The sequence below is a fragment of the Pleurodeles waltl genome, chromosome 10 (genome assembly GCF_031143425.1).
Source record: "Pleurodeles waltl isolate 20211129_DDA chromosome 10, aPleWal1.hap1.20221129, whole genome shotgun sequence".
NCBI lineage: Eukaryota > Metazoa > Chordata > Amphibia > Caudata > Salamandridae > Pleurodeles > Pleurodeles waltl.
This window is the reverse complement of record NC_090449.1, coordinates 454,401,412-454,419,075: the sequence shown is the minus strand read 5'-3', so window position 1 is coordinate 454,419,075 and position 17,664 is coordinate 454,401,412. Positions and strand designations below refer to the sequence as shown.

General features: G+C 50.5%; 1 long non-coding RNA gene across 2 annotated transcripts in view; it reads left to right on the top strand.

Moving 5' to 3' along the window:
* The window catches only part of LOC138261616 (uncharacterized), an 85,073-nt gene extending 67,615 nt beyond the window's left edge, over nt 1-17,458 (top strand). For both annotated transcript variants that reach the window (XR_011199125.1, XR_011199126.1), the window contains exon 4: nt 17,365-17,458. This is a non-coding gene — a long non-coding RNA (uncharacterized lncRNA). The remainder of the gene's footprint in view (nt 1-17,364) is intronic.
* The last annotated feature ends 206 nt before the right edge of the window (nt 17,459-17,664 follow it).

Sequence of the window (17,664 nt, the reverse complement as noted above, 5' to 3'; positions counted from 1 at the left end):
GACTGTGAAAGATCTGCTGTGGTGGCTTTGGAATCTGGATCTCTTGCTTCCCCCAACCAGATATCTCAGTAGTGACAGATGCCTCACTACTGGGATTGGGCGGCCACATAGGAGAGGCGTAGATCATAGGCCTCTGGTCTCATGCGGATTCTGGGCCCAACATCAACCTTCTGGAGCTCCAGGGAATCACGCTTGCATTGAAATACCTCTCTCAAAGGGAAAGTAGTGCAAGTGTTCACAGACGGCACTACTGGCATGTGGTACTGCAACAAACAGGGTGGAGTAGGGTCCCGGACACTTTATAAAGAGGCTCTGTGATTCTGGACATGGCTGGCACATCAGGGCATATCGCTGGTGGTTCAACATCTGGTGTGATCCCCAAGCGTCAGAGCAGACAAATGCAGTCATTGAGTCAGTCGATCTAGAATGGCGTCTACATCTAGAAAAGGTGCAAGGTCTCTTTCACAAATGGGGAGAGCTTTGGTTATCTGTTCGGCTCTGTAGAGAGCACTCAATGTCAGCTGTTTTGCATGTTGAAGTTTTCATGACTGCACTCGCTCTGCAACGCTTTTAGTCTTGAGTGGATCTCGGGCTTCCTTTACGCCTTCCTGCCAATACCACTTCTGGCCCAAGTAATCTTTGTGGCTCCAGACTGGGCACGGAGAGTACGGTATCCAGAGCTATTGAGCATGGCCACCGATCTTCCAGTCAGACTGCAAATTAGGGAGGCACTTCTGGTGCAGCAGCAGGGGATGGTTCTCCATCTGAAGCTGTCCAATCTTCGCTTTCCATGTGGCAATAGAGCGGCGGCAGTTGACGGCTTTTGACCTTCCACACGAAGTCTGTGAGTTTATCTTGGCAACCAGGAGTCCCTCCACCAAAGTGGTATACGCTTGTCGGCATCAATTTGTGTCATGGTGTAGAAACAAGTCTCTTGATTTCCTCCACCGACCCTTTTCTGTTACCTGTATCATTAGCTCTTCGGAAGGTATGTATTTCCAGGATGTCGGCTCCGAAAAAGTCGGGGTTGAAGCCTTGCAGGGAATGTGGAGGTTGCATGTCTGTGACTGATCCGCACAACGATTGTCTTTGGTGCCTCAGTTCCGATCACGACTTCCAAGAAGGCGGATCCTGCCAAAAGATGAATACGAAGGCATTGAAGGAACGCGAGGCAAAGCTTTTCTTGGCAAGGTCCAAGAAGGAGAGGAAGCAGCACCATCGGTCCTCTTCTGGAAAGTCATCCCATAAGAAGTGACGTCATCGTGACTCCCGACGTCAGTCCAGAAGTCGGTCGAGGTCTCCATCGTCCCGGCACCAAAGGTCTTGGGAAGTGAGTCCGACTGTGTCCCCCTCAACCTGCGACGCCGCAAACGTCCCCGGCCCCGTCAGTCTTTGAAGTTGTGGATCCTCAGTCATCTGGCTTCGCCGGTGCATCCTGAACCTGAAGAGTCCAGCCCGGCACCGGCTCCACAGGCTTATCCTTCGTTCCCGGCTCCGGGTACGGATCCTGCAGCATTCCTTAATGCCATGTTCCAGATTTTTCAAAATATGGCTCCGGGAGGTGGTGCGCCAGCTGGCCCCACTGGTCCCCTGGCTTTCAATCTCGTTCCAGCTCCATATAAACCGATGCCGTTTATACCATTTTGTTTGGCTGGAGATTCAAGTCAGGCCCCTCTGCCGACAGTGCAGCCCTCGACGTCGAGGGAGAGACCTTTGATGCTGGTGTTGGAGGTGATGGGGTCGGATGTCGGCATCGGATGCGGGTGCCTTCTCCATGGCGCTTATGGATCCATCTGCGGCGTCGGTGGATCCGGAGAACCTGTCATGATGCCTTCCCGGCGCCATTCACCGACGTTGCTCTGCTCCATGACTTAGACTTTTAGAGGGGAATATCAGCAGCAATTCCTCGAAGAAGGGGAGATCACTGACCCCCAGGGTGATTTCCCTGGGTTGGACACAGCAAGTGGTCTTGAAACCTCTCAAATATGTTCTGCCATCCCCTGATGAATATACAGAGGAGGCAGCCTCTTACCAATCTTATTAGGAAGGCCGCAGCATTTCTGGATCTTCCTTTACCGACGGCGCAGGTGAAGACCAACCTTTCGACTGAGGATTTGCATTCTGCTACAGCCGTGGTGGATCCTCTTTTACCATTTAATGAAGCCCTGATGGATCCGATCGAAGAGGTTTGGAAGAAGCCTGTTTTTTTCTTTGGCTGATAGTAGGTCGGTGGCCAGGCATTATAGATCTGCGCCTGGAGACCCGGAGTTTTTATCCAAACACCCTTCACCAGAGAGCTTGGTGGTGCAAGCATCCTGCTCTTTGAGGTCGGCCCCTGGTTCGTTTCCGGGAGTACCCTCGGACCGGGAATCCAAATGGGTGGACCAATCGGCCAGGAAGGTGTGTTCTTTTTGCAGCATGGCTATAAAATTGCTAATGCAACATGTATTCTGGGCAGGTATATCCATGCCATAATGGATGCGACGAAGACTGTACTTCCGGAAATGTGCCAGGATTTGTGTAGTCTTCTTTTGGACGCTCGGGTGGCGGCTACACAGGTTATTCAGACAGGGCTGGATACCACGGACTCTATTGCAAGAGCCATGGGGACTTCCGTTGCCTCCAGACGGCATGCGTGGTTACGCACTTCAGGATTTTCGACAGACGTCCAGTCTATGTTGCTGGATCTGCCCTTTGATGGGGCAAAACTGTTTGGTTCAAAAGCGGACTCTTCGCTAGAGCGCTTTAAAGAATGTAGGGCCACAGCTAGATCTTTGGGTCTGCAGGCTGCTGCTACCCCATTTCGATCTCTTAGACGGCTGCATGTTTTTGGAAGAGGTTCTTCCTTTCGTGGGAGATCGCAGCAGTCCTCCAGCCTCCCTTATCGCTCATACAGGGGGCGGGGTAGAGTCGGCACAAGAGGTGCCACCCAGCAGCAGCACCCTTCCTCTTCCGCTGGAGGCTTACCTCAAGGAAAGAAGCCCTAGTCCTCTCACCATTGTTTCTTATACCTCTCCGGTAGGTGGAGGCTTTCACTCTTTCTTCCCATATGGGAGTCTATAACAACAGACTTCATCAGTTTGGTGAGAAGAGGTTACGCCCTTCCCTTTCGGGAGATCCCGCCTCACTTCCCTCCCCGTCTTTCCTTTTTGTTCAGAAGATCATCTCTTGCTGTTACAACAGGAGGTTCTCTCCCTATTATTGAAAGGTGCAGTGGGGTTGGTTCCAGAGTAAGAAAGGGGTCAGGGGTGTTATTCCAGGTACTTCCTGATCCCCAAGAAGGATGGTCATCTGAGGCCTATTTTGGACCTGAGGATTTTGAATTGGTTCCTCAAACAGGAGAAATTAAAAATGCTGACTCTATCACAGGTGCTTTTGGTGTTGGACAAGGAGGATTGGATGGTGTCGGTCGGCTTGCAGGATGCTTATTTTCACATTCCCATTCTCAAGTCGCACAGGAAGTATCTCCGGTTTGTGGTAGGATCGCAGCACTACCAGTTTGCGGTCCTTCCTTTTGGTCTTACTTCCGCACCACAGGTCTTCACGAAGGTGATTGCAGTTGTTGCAGCACACCTCAGGAGAAAGGGAGTAGCAGTATTCCCTTACCTGGACGATTGGTTTATCAAAGCTGAGTCTCCGGGGCTTGTGCTGCGTCATCTGCAGCTGACAACCCAGTTGTTGTTCAGTCTGTGTTTTTCAATAAATGTGCCCAAGTCTCACCTAGAGCCCTCTCAACGTCTCCTGTTCATAGGGGCAGTACTGGACACAACATTGAATCGAGCCTTTCCTCCGCCACAGCGGATACGGGACATTCAGGCGCTGGTTCCAATGTTTCAAGAAGGAGCAGTAGTTCCGGTCCTCAAGGTCCTTTGTTTGCTCGGTCTGTTCGCTTCTTGCATTTTGTTGGTCACGCATGCACACTGGCATATGAGGGCTCTTCAGTGGTGCTTCCGCAAGGAGTGGCTTCAGCACAGAGGAGATCTCGGGGAATCGATGAGGGTCTCCAGAGACACTGCAGCGGATCTCCGATGGTGGGCTGTGGAAGGCAACCTTTCTCAAGAGAAGCCGTTCTCGCAGCCAACTCTGGTGGCCACAGTGATAACGGATGCCTCCACCGTAGGGTGGGGAGCTCATCTGGAGGATCTGGAGATCAAGGATCGTTGGTCTCCAGTAGAGCAGAGGTTTCATATTAATCTGCTGGAACTACGGGCGATTCGTTTGGCCCTCAAGGCCTTCCTCCCTTCCCTTTGCGGTCAGTCAGTTCAGATTCTGATGGACAACACAACTGCGATTTGGTATATCAACAAACGGGGGTGTAGGGTCGTACCTTCTTTGCAGAGAGGCTCTGCGACTCTGGTCCCGGGTGCGGGACCATCGGCTTTGTGTAGTGGCAAACCATTTGGCCGGGGTCCTAAACGTACATGCGGACAAGCTCAGTCGCTTCTTCTCGGACAACCACGAGTGGTGTCTGCATCCGGATCTAGTTCTTTACATCTTTCGGATGGGGTTTTTTCCCTGAATAGACCTCTTTGCCACTCGAGAATGCGCATTGTCAGTCGTTATGCAGCCTCCAGTATCCGATGCAAGGAGCGTTGGGGGGCGCGTTTCAGATGTCCTGGTGCAACCAGTTGCTTTACGCGTTTCCTCCCATACCCTTGATTCCTCGGGTTTTGAGGAAGATTCGGCAAGACCGGGCCCAAGTCATTCTGAAAGCTCTGGATTGGCCATGAAGGGTGTGGTATGCAGACCTTCTCCGACTCACTATACCCTCCGCTCCGTCTCCCTCTCAGGGCAGACCTCCTTTCGCAGGGGCAGGTTCGACACACCACCTCCAAAGCCTGCAGCTTCATGCCTGGCGATCGAACGGGGCAACCGGAGTTCCTTTTCTCTCCCACCGAAGGTGGTGGACGTTCTTTTATCAGCCAGACGACACTCCACCAAGTTGGTCTATGCAAGTAGGTGGGATAATTTTGTTCGTTGGTGTGGGGAGAAGAAAATGTATCCCTTAAGTGCCCATCTTTCTGATGTTTTGTTGTTCGCGTTGTCATTGGCTCAGCGTGGTTGTGCTTTGCCCACGGTTAAGGGCTATCTTTCGGCCCTTTCGACTTTTTTTTATATCTTCCAGATCAGCCCTCCCTATTCAGATCTCCTTTGGTTGTTCGATTTTTGAGGGGGCTTACTAATAAATTTCCTCCCAGGCCTTTTATTATACCGCAGTGGGACTTGAATTTGGTGTTGACTTCCTTGCTGCCCATTAGGATATTTGTTTTTCAAAACGGTGGCCATCACTTCGGCTAGACGTGTTAGCAAACTGCAGGCTCTTTCTGCTCACCCGCCTTTCACCACTTTTTATAAGGATTAGGTGGTTTTGAGGACCAGGGTGGCTTTCCTCCCCAAGGTGGTGTCTCCATTTCACTTGGGACAATCAATAACTCTCTTGACGTTCTACCCTCCTCCTCATCCATCTAAGGAGGAGGAAAGACTCCATCGTCTGGACCCTAAGAGGGCTCTCAGTTTTTATGTCGACAGGACGAGAGAGTTCCGGTTGGATGAACAACTCTTTATTGGATACGTGAGGAAGGGGAAGGCCGTCCACAAGAGAGCGATCTCCAGGTGGGCCGTTCTTTGTATTAAAATATGTTACTCATTGGCAAAGAAGGATCCTCCTGAGGGGATCAGGGCTCATTCCACCAGGGCCAAGTCAACCTCATCGGCTTTGGCCAGAGGTGTTCTGATGGTGGACATCTGCAAGGCTGTGACTTGGTCTTCCCTCTACACCTTTGTGAAGCATTATTGTTTGGATGCAGAGGTGCGAATGGATGGCAATTTTGCGCGGTCGGTGCTGCAGGATTTCCTGGTTTGACCAGACAGACACCCTCCGAGGTGGTACTGCTTTGGGACTCTATTCATTAGGTGAGGAATCCACAGGTAGTTGTATCCATCAGAAGAGCAAGTTACTTACCTTCGGTAACGCTTTTTCTGGTGGATATATTAGCTACCTGTGGATTCCTCACGGTCCCTCCCGCCTCCCAGTTGTCTGTCTGGTCATACCAGGATCGGCATGGGTGTGAATAGACGAAGAAAGGGAAGGCGGTGCAGAAGTGTAACATCTCACGATGGGTGCTTCTTTGCATCAAAAAGTGCTACGCTTTGGCTAAGAAGTTTTTTTTTAAAAAAAATACGTATTTTTATTTATATTTTTGCCAACTTCATAGGGATTCGAGAGGTACCCATAGTTTGTGGGTTCCCCTGGAGGAGAACAAGAATTTATCCCAGACGACTCGGAGAGGCATCGGTCGACTGCACCATCGGCTTCAGTGGGGCCTATTCACCCAAGGTCTGATTCGGACCCTTTTTCCTATGGGGAGGAATTGGATGGATCCCTGGACCATTATGAATACCAGGATGACCATGCGGTGGACTGGGAACAGGATTTGGGTGAAGCCAGTGGTCTGGATACTTCTCCTGACGCTGGCATGCTGTCTCCTCCTAGTGTGGCTACGGCGGAGGAAGCAACTTACAGTATGGTGGTCAGTAGGGCAGCTGAGGTCCTCAGCCTTGAGCTACCTACTGTGGAAGTCAGGTCTAATCTCCTGACTGAGGTGCTTCAGCCTGGGGCTTCTACTTCAGAATCCCTTCTCTCATTCAATGAGGCCCTCACCGATGCCCTTTTGGGTACATGGTCCAAACCCAACACAGGGGCTCCTGTGAACAGGACTCTTGCTAGCCGCCATTGGCCTGCACCGACTGACCCAAAATTCCTGTCCCAACACCCCACTCCTGAGAGTCGTGTTATCCAGGCTTCCACTTCTTCAGGCGCATTCCCTTCCGTACCCCAGGATAGTGAATCCAAAAGGCTGGAACAATTTGCCAAGAAGTTGTTTTCTTCCTGCAGCCTCGCACTGCGGTCTGTGAACACTGCATGTTTTTTGTGACGTTATACCCACTCCCTGTGGGTTACAGTTGCGCAAGTCCTGCCGCAGATACCGGAGGAGGCCCGTGCTATCGTCTCCCAAGCAGTGAAAGATGGGAGAGATGCAGAAAAGTTCACTATCCGTTGTGGGCGGGATACGAGAGACTTTCTGGGCAGATCGGTTGCAACAACAGTGGTCTTACGGCGCCATGCCTGGTTACGCACTTGTGGCTTCTCGGGGGATGTCAAACAGTCACTCATGGACATGCCCTTTGATGGCACCCGTCTCTTTGGAGACAAAGCGGACTCTGCCTTGGAGAGATTCAATGATTCCCAGTCTATGGCTCGGACCCTTGGTCTTTCCTCCGCCACTCGCCCACCGCATTCAGCTTTTCATCCATTTCGTGGAACACGGAAGGGGCACCCTGTCATGTCCTCAACCCAGCCATCGTGCCACGCACGCTGGGCAGCCTATGCATGGCCGAGGTTGTGGAATTCCACGTGGCTGTGAGACAGGGAACCATAGGTCTGTCCATTCCACCTCTGCTCCCCCCCCCCACCCCCCCCCCTCTCCCCGCTGCAGTCTCCAAACCCTCCTAGTCCCGGCACTCCTACCCAGTTAGGGGCAGGATCCGCCATCACCTGCCCCTCTGGGAACTTATCACCACTGATGGGTGGGTTTTGCAGATCATTCGGAAGGGCTACTCCTCCCCACCCTCCTTTGGAATCTGCAGCACCACACATGCCACCATCCTCCCATCATCTTCCGGAGGATCATTTTGTGCTTCTCCACCAGGAAGTCATGGCTCTCTTGGCCAAGGGAGCTATAGAAAGAGTCCCTGTGCCAGAAGTGGGTTGTGGTTGTTATTCCTGCTACTTTCTTATACCAACGAAGGACAAGGGCTTACATCCAATCCTAGACTTTCGGGTCCTGAACTACTTCCTCAAGAAGGAGCAATTAAAAATGGTCACCCTGGCTCAGGTTCTTTCTGCCTTAGACCCATGAGACTGGATGGTAGCGTTGGACTTGCAGGACGCTTATTTTCACATCCCCATCCTGCCTGCCCACAGACGTTAACTACGATTCATGGTAGGTCACGAGCACTTTCAGTTTACCATGCTCCTTTTCGGCCTTACCACCGCCCCTCTGGTGTCCACAAAAATGATGGCGGTGGTTGCAGCTCATCTGTGCAGGTTAGGGGTCTCAGTTTTCCTCTACCTCAATGACTGGCTGTTGAAGGCGCCTTCTCCCCAGACAGTCGTCTCTCACCTTTAGACTATGGTGAACCTCCTGCACAAGCTGGGGTTCACTATAAACGTGCCGAAGTCACACCTGACTCCCTCTCAGACGCTCACTTTCATTGGAGCTGTTCTGGATACAGTGCGATTTCTCGCTTATTCTCCAGTCAAGCGAATCCAAGACCTTCAGGCTATGATTCAGATCTTTCTTTCAGCCTCGGTCTTGGGTTTCGGTGAGTGTGAGCCTGCTGGGCCTCATGGCCTCCTGTCTCCTGCTAGTACACATGCCAGATGGCATATGCGCACTCTGCAGTGGGACCTAAAGTTCCAGTGGGCGCAGCATCAGGGAAATCGCTCAGACATGGTCCATATCTCGGAGGGGACTGCGAAAGACCTGCAGTGGTGGCTTTAGAATCCAAATTGTGTCAACAGCAGATCCCTCTCCCTTCCCCAACCAGATCTCTCTATAGTGACAGATGCGTCACTTGTGGGTTGGTGTGGCCACATGGGAGAAGCAGAGATCAGAGGCCTCTGGTTTCCGGCGGAGTCGGGCTCCACATAAAAATGCTGGAGCTCCGGGCAATCAGGCTTAGGTCAAAAACATTCCTTCCCTCTCTAAGGGAAAGTGGTGCATGTGTTCACAGACAACACTACCGCCATGTGGTACTCCAACAGACAACTCTGGGTAGGGTCCTGGACCGTTTGTCAGGAAGCACTACGCCTCTGGACATGGCTGGAATATCAGGGCATTACGCTGATGGTTGAACATCTGGCAGGCTCTCAACGCCAGAGCAGACAAACTCAGCCACCGACACACAGTCGATCACGAATGGCGTCTCTATCTGGAGGTGACGCAAGGTCTCAAGTGGGGAGAGCCTTGGTTAGATCTGTTTGCCTCCGCAGAGAACACGCAATGTCAGCTGTTTTGCACGTTGGAATTTTTGAAGACGGCACTCGCTCGGAGACGCTTTTCATCTCGAGTGGAGCTCCAGCCTCCTGTACGCCTTCCCGTCTAGCCCTCTTCTACCCAGAGTTCTCAAGAAAATCAAGTACGACCGGGCCCAAGTTATCTTGGTGGCTCCGGACTGGGCTTGAAGAGTGTGGTATCCAGAGCTATTGAGCATGTCCATCCATCCTCCACTCAGACTGCCTCTTTGGGCGGATCTTCTGTCACAGCAGCAGGAGACGGTTCTCCACCGGCACCTGTCCAACCTCCACCTTCATGCGTGGAGATTGAGCTGCAACAGTAGAATGCATTTGCCCTTCCACCCAAAGTCTGCAATGTTTCTTGGCAGCCAGGCATCCATCGACTAAAACTGTATATGCCTGTCGTTGGAATAAATCTTGTGGCATGGTGTACCAACAAATCTGTTGATCAAATTTGTGCCCCTCTGTCAGAGGTTCTTCTGTTCATTATTTAGCCCAGCAGGGCTCTGCTTTGGGCACCCTTAAAGGTTACCTGATCAGCCCTCACTCTTTAAATCTCCTATTGTCAGTAGGTTCTTAAAAGGGCTCACCCACTTAATTATCTCCCACTCCATTTATTATGCCTCAGTGGGATCTTAATCTTGTACTTACTTATTTAATGTGTACCCCCTTTGAGCCAATGCATAATTGTCCCTTGCGGATCCTCACATTCAAACTGTCTTTCTTTGTCGCTATCACCTCTGCTTGCAGGGTGAGTGAGCTCCAGGTGCTTTCTTCAATGCCTCCAAACTTGTCTGTACACCCTGACAAAGTGGTGTTACGCATTAGAGCTTCATTCCTTCCTAAGGTATTTACACCATTTTATGTAGGCCAGTCCATCACTTTGCCTACCTTCTACACACTCCCACACCCTTCCCATGAGAAGGGGAGAGACTCCACTGTCTGGACCCAAAAAGAGTGTTGGTGTTCTACCTCCATTGTACTAAAGATTTCCAGGTGGACAATCAACTCTTTGGCTATGTGGGTGCTAAGAAAGGGAAGGCGGTGCAAAAGCATATCATCTCTCGATGGGTGCTTCTTTGCATCAAAATGTGCTACACTTTGGCTAAAAAGCAACCTCCTGAAGGCTTGCGTTCTCATTCCAACAGAGAAATTGCGGCTTCCACTGCGTTAGCATGCGGAGTTCCTGTCCTGGATATCTGTCGGGCAGCTACATGGGCATCCCTGCACACGTTTGATAAGCATTACTGCCTGGATAGTCAGGTCCGTCGAGGCGGCTACTTTGGTCGTTCAGTCCTGCAAGACTTTCTAGTATGATCTTTGTTCGCAGCCCACCACATAGGATGGCATTGCTTGGGTATCAATTCTAAGGTAAGGAATCTGCAACTAGAAGTCTCTATCAGATGTACAGGTTAGTTGCCTTTGGTATTCGAAATATCTGGTGGGAGACACATTCTAGTTGCAGCTTCCTTACCGCCCGCCCATCCTCCCCGCTTTGCGAAATTATTTCTGGGGACAGGTGTTCCACCCTTTCAGGTCCTTAGCTCTATCACACCAATCTCAGTGTTCTTAGCGGCTCTGCGCTCTGGCGTGGAAAGTCGTTAAAAGAAACTGACATCACTGCGGGAGGGCGGCGTCAGTGTACTACTCCAGACGTCATCAAGGCATCAGTCGATGCCTGCTGAGTCGAACAACGCCACCTACAGACGCCCAAGGGTATTGCTCGCAGCAAAATCTCCAGATACAGTCTAACGCCTGGGGGGAAATTCTAAGGTAAGGAATCTGCAACTAGAATATGTCTCTACCAGATATTTCATTACCGAAGGTAAGTAATTTGTACTTTAGGCCATTTGTGAGCTTGCATAAGGGGTCGCACCCCTTATCAGTATAAAGGTTTAAAAAAAAAAAAAAAAAAACCCTGGTTTCTAGTGGCTTCTGCACCCCACCCCCTGCCAAAAGGGGCAGATCGGCCTAATTAATAAAGGCCAATCTGCCCCCTGGGGGGGGGTGGAGGGGGCAGAAATGATCTTTTAAAAAAATTGCTTGAGGGGGGAACAACCCTTGCCTAAGGGGTCACTCCTGTTCTCAATATAAATAAAAGCATCCCTGGTGCCTAATGGCTTCTGCCCTCCCTGGGGGCAGATCAGCCTATTTCTGATGGATACAACTACCTGTGGATTCCTCACCTAATGAATACTCCCATTGCGCCAGCGTTCGACGGAAATCTTCTTCCTAGCTTCTGCACGTCGACGAGGACGTCACAGTTGCCCACGCGACGCTGTCTGACGTCATACAGGCAATAAGAGGTCCTCGCCGACGTCAGTTCACTTTTTTCCGTGCCATTCGAAACGGTTATCTTAGAGGGAGCTACTGTTGCTGTTCGACAGTGAGTGTGTTTTTTGGATCTATTTTTTTCTTTGAGATTACAATGTCGCAAAGAAAGTCAGGATTCAAGCCCTGCCGTGAGTGTGGGGGCAAAATGTCGGTAACTAACTAAGACTGTTTGTGGTGTCTTAGTTCGGATCATGATGTTGACAAGTGCGATTCGTGTCAACATATGAATCCTAAGGCCCTGAAAGAGCGCGAGGCTAAGCTTTTTCTGGCGAAGTCGAAAAGGAAGGAAAAGAGATGTCATCGAAAATCCTCGTCACCAAAGTCTCATCGGCGTCATCGGGACTCCCGGCGTCATCGAGAATCACGGCGCCGGTCGAGTAAAGAGAGGTCGAGGTCACTATCAACTCGACGTCTGAAGACTTGGGAGGTCAGTCCCACTGTCACTCCCCATCCATCGACGCCGTTGCCTTCTCCAGCCTCACCGACTTCGCCCGGGTCATCGGGCCAACCACCTTCAGTGTTTGAGGTTCCGCAGCCTCAAATATTTTCTCCGTCGTTGCAGACGTCGAGGTCGGTGTCGCCTTCGAACCAGGCACCCCAGTACCCGGCTTTCCTGGCCCCTGGAGCTGATAGTACCGTATTTTTAAATGCAATGTTTTCCATCTTCCAGCAGATGGCTCCAGGTGGTGGACCGGCTGGTCCTTCGGGCCCTTTGGCCTTCAACATGGGTGCTCCGGCTCCGCTTCAACCTGCACCCTTTATGCCCTTTCTCCCCCTGGGGAACGTGGGCTCGGCGCCGGTATCGGCTCCGGTGGCTCCTGAGACTTTGGCTCCGGTGGCTTCGATGTTTCAACCAGTGGCGCCGTCTAGACCTCCTGCAACTCCGAAGCAGTCTTCTCTCCATGCGACTCCTCGATCGGCGTCGTTCTTCAACATCAGCTGACGCCATGTCGACGCCGAGGATAGAGGAGAGGCTGCACTCGAGGAGGCTTGCTCTCCACCTCCTTGAAGAGCAGGAGTACCAGAGACAAAACATGGAGGAAGGAGAGATTGAGGACTCTCGTGAGGGTCTCCATGGGCTGGACACTGCTAGTGGCCTAGATACTTCCCCCGAGTGGGACTTGTCATCTCCTGGGGAGTATACAGAAGAGGTGGCCACTTTTTATTCTGTTATCAGGAAGGCAGCTAGCTTCTTGGATCTTCCTTTGCCGGTAACTGAAGCCAAGCAGAATTTGTTGACAGAGGTGTTGCACCTGGCCTCTACATCGGCAGAACCACTTTTGCCGTTCAATGAGGCTTTGCTGGACCCTGTTTTGGAAGTCTGGAAGAAGCCGGGGTCTTCTTCAGCTGTCAATAGATCTGTGGCTAGGAGGTATCGGGCTGCACCGGCTGACCCTGGTTTTCTTACCAGACATCCAACACCTGAAAACTTGGTGGTCCAGGCTTCCTGCTCGGCAAGGTCTGCTCCTGGCTCTTTTCCATCTGTGCCCTCGGATAGAGACTCCAAGAAGATGGACATGGCACCCAAAAAGGTGTTCTCTTCATGTAGCACGGCATTGAAGTCCACCAATGCTACATGTATTTTAGGAAGATACATTTATGCCCTGATGGACGAGATTGCATCAACGCATATGGAGGTCCCTCAGGGGCTGTTAAATCTAGTATTGGACGCTCAGGCAGCTGCAACTCTGGTTATCCAATCTGGGTTGGATACAACTGACTCCATTGCTAGGGCAATGGGCACTGCTGTAGTTACGAGGAGGCAGGCTTGGCTTCGTAACTCATGATTTTCCTCTGATGTGCTGTCGACCCTACTGGACCTTCCTTTTGTTGGGAACAAGCTCTTTGGTGCCAAGGCGGATTCGGCCTTAGAGAGGTTCAAGGAGAGCAGGGCCACGGCCAAGTCGCTGGGCTTGCAAGCCACTTCTTCTGCCTCCTCCAGATTTTTTAGGAGGATTTGATTGTGGCTCCTCCTCCTCCTCCTCCTCCTTTCGAGGGAAATTCCAGAAGCCTACCTCTGCTCTCTCCTATAGATCTTTTAGAGGGAGGGGTAGGGTCCGTACCAGGGGAGCCTCTCAGCAGCACTCTGCCTTTTCCTCTTCCTCTGGAGGGGTGCAGCAGGGGAAGCAGCCTTAGGCTTCCACCAATTCCCACTCACTCCACTCCTGTAGGGGAGAGGTTACTGAATTTTCTCCACAAGTGGGAGGTCATAACTTCAGACTCCTGGGTTACCAGCATTGTGAGAAAAGGCTACACCCTTCCCTTTTGGGACTTTCCGCCCCGCCCATCTTCTTGTTCAGAAGAACACCTCCTGTTGTTGGAACAGGAGGTTCAAGTCCTCCTTTCAAAGGGCTCGGTGGAGTTGGTTCCAGAGCAATAAAGGGGTCAAGGTTGTTATTCAAGGTACTTCCTGATTCCCAAGAAGGATGGTCGTTTGAGACCAATCCTGGACCTAAGGATCTTGAATTGGTTCCTCAAACAGGAAAAGTTCAAGATGCTGACCCTAGCTCAGGTGCTTTTGGCACTGAACAATGGAGATTGGATGGTGTCTGTCGACTTGCAGGATGCTTACTTTCATATCCTGATACTCAGGTCGCACAGGAAGTATCTCCGTTTTGTGGTGGGGTCGCAGCACTATCAGTTTGCGGTCCTCCCGTTTGGTCTTACTTCAGCACCTCGAGTCTTCACGAAGGTGATGTCGGTGGTTGCGGCAGAGCTCAGAAGGAATGGGATAGCAGTATTTCCTTATCTAGACGACTGGTTGATCAAAGCCAGGTCTCCGGAGCTCGTGTTGCATCACCTGCAGTCGACAACCCAGTTGTTGTTCGACCTGGGCTTTTGGGTGAACATGCCCAAATCTCACCTAGAGCCCTCTCAGCGCCTCCTGTTCATAGGGGCAGTACTGGATACAACATTGAACCAAGCATTTCCTCCGCCTCAGCGGATTCAGGACATTCAGGCGTTGGTTCCAATGTTTCAAAGTGGAGCAGTCATTCCAGTCCTCAAGGTCCTACGTCTGCTCGGTCTGTTTGCTTCTTGCATACTGTTGGTCATGCATGCTCGCTGGCACATGAGGGCTCCTCAGTGGTGCCTCCGAAGGCAGTGATCTCAACACAAAGGGGATCTCGAAGGCTCGGTGAGAATCTCCAGAGATGCTGCCATGGATTTGAAATGGTGGATTGCGGACGGCAATCTTTCCAGAGGAAGGCCGTTCTCGCAAGCTACGCCTGTGGCCACAGTAATAACGGATGCTTCCACTCTAGGGTGGGGAGCTCATCTGTGGGACCTGGAGATCAAGGGACTTTGGTCTCCAGTAGAACAGGTGTTTCATATCAATCTGTTGGAGTTACGGGCTGTACGTCTGGCTCTCAAGGCCTTCCTCCCGTCCCTTCTTGGTCAGTCGGTTCAGGTCCTGACGGACAACACTACTGCGATGTGGTATATAAACAAACAGGGAGGGGTAGGGTCGTACCTTCTCTGCAGCGAAGCTCTACGGCTATGGTCCTGGGCAAAGGACCATCAGATTTGCTTGGTAGCAAATCATCTGGCCGGAGTCTTGAACGTACGTGCGGACAATCTGTCGCCATTTCTCGGCCGATCACGAGTGGCGTCTCCATCCAGATCAAGTTCGGTTAATCTTCCAGATGTGGGGGTTTCTTCGGATAGATCTGTTTGCCATCCGGGAGAACTCGCACTGCCCGTTATTCTGCAGCCTCCAGTATCCGGTACAAGGAGCTTTGGGGGATGCGTTTCAGATGACCTGGTGCGACCAGTTGCTTTACGCGTTTCCCCCCATACCCTTGATTCCTTGTGTGTTGAATAAAATTCGCCAAGACCGGGCTCAAGTCATCTTAATTGCTCCGGATTGGCCAAGGAGGGTGTGGTACTCGGACCTTCTCCAACTCTCACTGTGCCCTCCGCTCCGTCTCCCTCTCAGGGCAGACCTCCTCTCGCAGTCGCATGGGCAGGTTTTACACCCCCACCTCCAGAGCCTGCACCTTTATGCCTGGAGATTGAACGGGGCAACCTGAGTTCTTTCTCTCTCCTGCCTGATGTAGTGGATGTTATCTTATCGGCCAGGCGACACTCCACTAAATCTATCTACGCTAATAGGTGGTCTAAATTTGTGGTTTGGTGTGGAGAGAGGCAGATTGATCCCTTACGTGCTCATTTGTCAGATGTTTTATCTTTTGCTTTGTCTTTAGCACAGAGGGGTTGTGCAGTGGCTACTGTTAAGGGTTACTTGTCTGCCTTGTCAGCCTTTCTCTGTCTTCCAGACCAGCCTTCTTTATTTAAATCACCAATAGTACTTAGATTCTTGAAGGGCCTTATGAATAAAATCCCTCCAACTCCTTTCGTTATGGCTCAATGGGATTTGACTGTGGTTCTAACTTTCCTTATGGGGGTCCCCTTTTGAGCCTATGCATTCTTGCCCCATAAGATTATTGGTTCTTAAAACGGTTTTCCTGGTTGCAATTACCTCTGCAAGGAGAGTGAGTGAGTTGCAGGCTCTATCGGTAAAACCCCCTTATACATCTTTTTATGGGGATAAGGTGGTGTTGAGGACGAAGGCAGCTTTCCTTCCGAAGGTTGTTTCACCCTTTCATTTGGCCCAGACAATTACTCTATCCACGTTTTATCCTCCGCCTCATCCGTCAAAGGAAGAAGAGAGACTACACCGCTTGGACCCAAAGAGGGCGCTAAGCTTTTATATAGACAGGACAAAGGATTTCAGGCTGGAGGATCAGCTTTTCATCGGATACGTGGGAAAGAGGAGAGGAAAGGCAGTCCACAAGAGAACACTCTCCAGGTGGGTTGCTCTTTGCATTAAAATGTGTTGCTCTTTAGCAAAGAAGGATCCTCCTGATGGTATAAGAGCTCATTCCACCAGAGCTAAGTCGGCCTCTTCGACCTTGGCTAGGGGTGTTCCTGTGGTCGACATCTGCAAGGCCGCAACTTGGTCATCCCTTCATACTTTTGCGAAGCATTACTGCTTGGACTCTGAGGTCAGAAGGGATGGCCATTTTGCACGGTCAGTGCTGCAGGATTTCTTGGTTTGACCATTCAGGCACCCACCACCGAGTGCGGTACTGCTTTGGGACTCTATTCATTAGTTGAGGAATCCACAGGTAGTTGTATCCATCAGAAGAATGAGTTACTTACCTTCGGTAGCAACTTTTCTGGTGGATACATTAGCTACCTGTGGATTCCTCACGGTCCCACCCGCCTCCCCGTTGCCTGTTTGGTCTAACCAAGTAATTCTTGAGTGTGCTCCTCTTGGTTTTGAGGATTTGTATATATTATGTATATATGTTTATATCTATATATATAGTTAATATATTTATTTACTTGTTTAAAAAAAAAAAATGGTAGGTTGAATTCTCAGAATGATGTGTTTGTTTGGAATATCATTAAATATTACTATTGTTCTTTCATCTCAATGGCCTATTATTCTCAGGCACGTAAAAAATGTTGGTACTGACGTTGGCACGTCGGCGAGGACCTCTTATTGCCTGTATGACGTCAAACGGCATCGCGTGGGCAACTGCTCGTCGACGTGCAGAAGCTAGGAAGAAGATTTCCGTTGAATGCTGGCGCAATGGGAGTATTCATTAGGTGAGGAATCCACAGGAAGCTAATGTGTCCACCAGAAAAGTCGCTACCGAAGGTAAGTAACTCGTTCTTTAATAGCATTATGTCCATGGCAGTGAAGGGCTTAAGGACATGAAGACAACACCCGCTTTAGCAAGAGGTTTCTGTTGACCCGGTGACAAAGTTGATGCAGGATACATTTGGGACTTTCCTATGGTAGTAGTATGACTGTTTTGCCATTATCATGCTTTTGAATACTGTATTTGAGATTTAAGGTGACATTGCTATTTGCGTGCCCTCCACTTGAACGTCATATTGGTTCTGCATGGAATAGTTACAAGGTGTATTTTCTCTTCTAGGGAATGACGGCTCCAAACGGGAATGAACAAGAAGGAACTGACCATTTTTATCTCACGAAGAAAGAGGGGACATAAACATGGACTATGTTATGAATTTAGAGTTTGATAGGTTATGTGGAATACCCCTTCCCTAAGATTTCTGTGAAATAAAGGTTTTTGTTTCTAATTGTAAAGGCTGCTGATTAATAAAATGGACAAAGGAAATGCATAATCCATGGCTCCGGTCTTGAGATTGAATCATAGTTCATAATTTCAATAATTATCAAAAGTAAATGTGCTTTGCTTATGTGTCCCTCATTA